We start from the raw sequence: 5,177 nt of genomic DNA on the forward strand, positions 1-5,177 counted from the left end.
GGCCACGAACACCCCCACCAACAAGGAACCCCCTCCCCCCCAGCCCTCCGCATGACGCCTCTCTTTATTGCAACTTTGAACACCCGGGGCTGTAGGATGGCTCTCCGCAGGTCCCAGGTGTTCTCTTACCTTTGGGAAGGGGGGTACTCTGTGGTTTTCCTGCAGGAGACCCATACGGATCCGACCGCCGAGGACAGCTGGCGGCTGGAGTGGGGGGACGGGGTCTACTTTAGCCATTTCACGATTCGACAAGCTGGAGTGGCGACCCTGTTCTCCCCCAACCTACAGCCCGAGGTACTAGGGGTCACTGAGGCCGTGCAGGGCCACCTGCTGCATCTCCAAGTTTGTATGGAGGGGCTCGTGGTCAACCTTGTTAACATCTATGCCCCGCAAACGAGCCTGAAGCGGCTGCAATTTTATCAGCGGGTGTCCGACTTTCTCAGCACCCTAGATTCTCACGAGTGCCTAGTCCTGGGAGGGGCCTTTAACACCACCCTCGAGGAACAGGACTGCTCAGGGTCTGAGCTGAGCCCGGCCGCTGCGAACGTTCTCCGAGAAATAGTCGAACATCACTCCCTAGTGGACTTCTGGCGTGACCACCACCCAGATGACACTTCCATGTTCACCTTTGTCCGGGTGGAGGTCCATCGGTCACACCACACTCGGTTGGACCGTATTTATTTATCCCGTTTCCATCTTTCACAAGCCCACTCCTCCAACATTCAGCCGGCCCCATTCTCCGATCATCATCTAGCCACCATAACAGCCTCCCTCCGTGCAGAGAGGCCGGAGCCGGCCTATTGGCATTTTAACAACAGCCTGTTGGAGGATGAGGTCTTCGTGACATCCTTCCGGGAGTATTGGCTGGCCTGGAGAGAGCAGTGGCGTGCCTTTCCCTTGGCGCGGAGATGGTGGGATCTCGGGAAGGTGTGCGCCAAGCTCTTCTGCCGTGACTGCACCTGGGGCACCAGCCGACGGAGAAATGCAACAATAGAGCAGTTGGAACGGGAGGTCTTAGAGATGGAGAGGCATCTGGCCGCCAACCCTGAGGACCCGTTCCTCTGCAGAGCATGCCGGGAGAAGGGGGAGGAGCTCCGGGCCCCCGAGGACCATCGGGCCCGAGGTGCCTTTGTTCAATCCCGCATCCGCCTCCTTCGGGAGATGGATCGTGGCTCCCGTTTCTTCTATGCCCTGGAGAAAATGAGGGGAGCCAAGAAACATGTCACCTGCCTTCTAGCAGAAGACAGCACCCCGCTCACGCATCCGGTGGAGATGTGTGGGAGGGCCCGTGACTTCTACACAAGCCTTTTCTCACCGGATCCGACCGATCCTGGCGCTTGCAGGGTGCTCTGGGAGGAACTCCCCACGGTCAGCGTGGGCGACCGAGACCAACTAGAGCTGCCTCCCACCCTGGCCGTGTTTTCGGAAGCCCTCCTATACTGTCCCGGGTCGCAGCATTTTTGACAACCTATTTCTAGTCCGAGACCTTTTGGAACTCGGGCGGAGAGATGGTCTGTCGTTCGCCCTCCTGTCTCTCGATCAGGAGAAGGTGTTCGATAGAGTAGACCATGGGTACCTCCTGAGCACTCTGCAGGCGTTTGGATTCGGACTTCAGTTTGTGAGTTTTCTCCGGGTGCTGTACGTCTCCGCAGAGTGTCTGGTTAGGCTCAACTGGATCCTGACTGAACCGGTCAGCTTCGGGCGAGGAGTGCGGCAGGGGTGTCCCCTCTCGGGCCAGCTGTATGCTCTGGCGATCGAGCCTTTCCTCTGTCTCCTCCGCAGGAGGTTGACAGGGTTGGTGCTGCGGGAGCCGGAGCTGTGGCTGGTCCTGTCGGCGTACGCCGATGACGTACCCCTCGTGCTCCAAGACCCGGGCGACTTGGCGTGGGTGGAGGCTTGCCAGGCCATCTATTCGGCAGCCTCCTCCGCCCGAGTCAACTGGGTCAAGAGCTCTGGCTTGGCAATGGGGGACTGGCGGCAGGTGAGCTCCCTCCCTCCCGCGCTTCAGACCATCCGGTGGAGTGCGGGTCCACTGCTCTACCTAGGCATTTACCTTTCTGCCACGCACCCTTCCCCGCCGGAGAACTGGCAAAATTTAGAGGGCGGGGTGATAGAGCGGCTCCAGAAATGGACGAGGCTACTCCATTGTCTCTCCCTCCGAGGGAGAGCACTGGTGCTTAACCAACTAGTCCTGTCCACACTCTGGTACCGGCTCAACCCTGGTTCCGGCCCCGGGTTTCCTGACCAACCTCCAGACAACGATTCTAGAGTTCTTTTGGTCAGGAATGCACTGGGCCCCTGTTGGGGTTCTTCATCTACCCCTGAATGAAGGAGGGCAGGGCCTGAAGTGTCTGCACACTCAGGTCTGTGTCTTCCGGCTCCAGGCCCTGCAGAGGCTCCTTTATAGTGCAGGTAGTTCGATATGGAGCATATTGGCGCACGCCTTCCTGCGGCGCTTCCAAGGGCTCCGATACGACCGGCAGTTCTTTTATCTCTGTCCGAGAGGTTTTCCGCGAGACCTCTCTGGGCTGCCGGTCTTCTACCAGGACCTCCTCCGGACCTGGAAACTGTTTTCAATGACCAGGTCCATGGCGGCCGCCGTGGGAGCAGATCTCCTCACGGAGCCCCTGCTACACAACCCCCAGCTCCGTTTGCAGGCGGTGGAGTCCCGCTCGGTGCGCCAGGGTTTGGTCCTGGTGGAAGTCACGAGAGTCGGAGACCTCCTGGACTACAACCAGAGAGACTGGCTGGATCCCCTGACGCTCGCTCAGCGCATGGGGCTCTTCAGACCTCGTATCCCCCGGTACGTACTTCAGGAGGTGAAGGCCCCTTGACGCCCGCTGCTCGGGCTTATCTCAACCGAGCCCTGCGCGAGGGCGGACCCCGCCCACCCTCTACCCCAGGCCCGCCGGACCTTTCAATTGGGCCCCTGCCCCGTAGATCCCAACAAACTCCTCACCCTTTCATTGCGAGCCGGCTGCATGAACTGCAGCCGGTCAGTTTTCAAATCGCGCGACGGAAATATCTATACACACTCACGCTTCACACCCTTCATGCTCACACCCTGGTGTCCCACCCCATTAGAAAGTGGTGGGACCTCCTGCCACTTTTGGAGGGTGAGCAACCCCGGTGGGCCAGCCTGTATTCCACCTTGGTCCCGAGGCCCGTCGGGGACATTAGTTGGCTGCTCCTTCACGGAGCTGTGAGCACGGGCATGTTTTTGACGCGGTTCACCCCATCCCGGATACTTGCCTTTTTGCAACGTGAGGGAAACCCTGGCGCACGTACACTTAGAGTGTGCCAGGCTGCAGCCCCTTTTCCGGCTCCTCACGAATATTTTATTATACTTTTGGCTACACTTTTCCCCTCACCTTTTTATTTACACACTGCCCATCCGTGGCCCCACAAAATCATGAGTTAACCTCCTCCTAGCCCTAGCTAAAACAGCCATTTATAAAATCAGAGAGGGGAGGTTGGCTAATGAAGCGTCCTGCGATTGTAGGGCCGTTTTCCGATCCTCACTACATTCACATATCCGGGCGGAGTTTCTCTGGGCGGTGTCCACCGACTCCCTTGATGCCTTCGAGGAGTGGTGGACGCTGTCCGAGGTTCTCTGCTCGGTGACCGGTCCGGTTCCCTCCGTCTGACCCTTTGATTGAGGGGAAGAGCGAGAGATCCCAGCCCCAGCCGTTGCCGCTGTGGATACCATCATCACTGTCACCTAGGAGGGGTCCTATCACATGTGGGTGTACATCCCCCCCCCCCCAAACTACCCACCCCGCAGCCGTGTCCATCTTGTCGGGCACTCTCAGGAGAGGGATAATCGGTGACACTGGGCGTGGCACTAGGTACCTCGAGGGGGTGGAAGACCATGAGTGTCGAGGAAGCCCCCCCGTTCTAGGCCACCAGGTAACTCAGGAGGGTGGAAGACCACGAGTGTCGAGGAAGCCCCCCTGCTCTGGGCCCAGGCTAGCCTGAACACTTCTCCCTCCTGAAGGCTGCTGTGTTATACCTTGTGTTTGCTTTTGTTTTGTTGCATAGTTTTGTTTTATCCTTTTTGGTGATTCTTTGTAAGTGTTACACAAATAAAATTCTTTTCTGCTTCAAAAAAATCACTCTCCTGTAGCCATCTGGCCCGACCCTGTCACACTATGCATATGCTTAACTGTGTTGTGATCCATGAGGATAGTGAGCTAGCTCCTGGTTTTGCTAGTAATGAGCTTTGTCACATGTTTGATGCTGATCAGGCCCCTACTCAAGCAGAAATGTCAAAGTAAGCCATTTTTCCCTCTGAGCAGAGGTTCTTAAGGCACTCCCAGTTCTTCAGATCTTCTAGTTGCTCAAATGCATGTGCATTTTGGGTCTTGAGCTTACCCAACTCTGAGCTCAAAGAGATGTTGCTCTTCTCTGTTGACATCACTTTTCTTAACTTATTTATTTGATTAGGCATGGATTATGATATACTGGATAATGAAATGCTAAAGCTAGGCCCTGGAGTAAAACCCTAATGTGAGTATTTAATAGTCTCTAACACTATTAATTGTTAAAATACTGTCAACAGCATCTTTTTTAAAATAAAGCCCTTGGGATGGGCTTATTGCTAATAAATACATTCACCAGATGTTTATATTTGGTTCTCTTCCCTTTACTGCCCCATGAGCCCCTTGTGTTTGTTACTGCTTCCTATCTTTGTATCTTAATTTAAGTGCTTAGGAGCAGGAACAGGAACAGTGGCCAAGATTTTCAGAAGTGACTGTGATTTTGAGTTCTTTGTTGTTTGCTTGCCCAATCTCAGATGTGTTAAAGGGGCCCAAGTTTCAGAAAGTGCTGAGCACCCACACTCTGAAAATCAAGCCCTTTTATATAGGGTCTCAAGTTGGCCACTCAAAATTGAAGGCACCTCAAATCACTTGTCATTTTTGCAACTTTGGCCATTGTCTTTTATTGGTCTGTAATTATCTATGCCCATTTATTATACTGTTTAAACAAGAAACAGTAACACATGAGGGGGGACAAGAAAAACATGTACATGATGGGGAATTTTAGACTAATGAAACTATTTAATATATTGTAGATTTGTATTTGTACAGCTTTCAGTATCTCCTTCATCTAATTTTCACAAGTCACCAATAATTTGTTAACAGCTTATTTGAAACACTAAAACCAAGTCCAGTACA

The sequence above is a fragment of the Eretmochelys imbricata genome, chromosome 1, assembly GCF_965152235.1.
Source record: "Eretmochelys imbricata isolate rEreImb1 chromosome 1, rEreImb1.hap1, whole genome shotgun sequence".
In the NCBI taxonomy this organism is placed as follows: domain Eukaryota; kingdom Metazoa; phylum Chordata; order Testudines; family Cheloniidae; genus Eretmochelys; species Eretmochelys imbricata.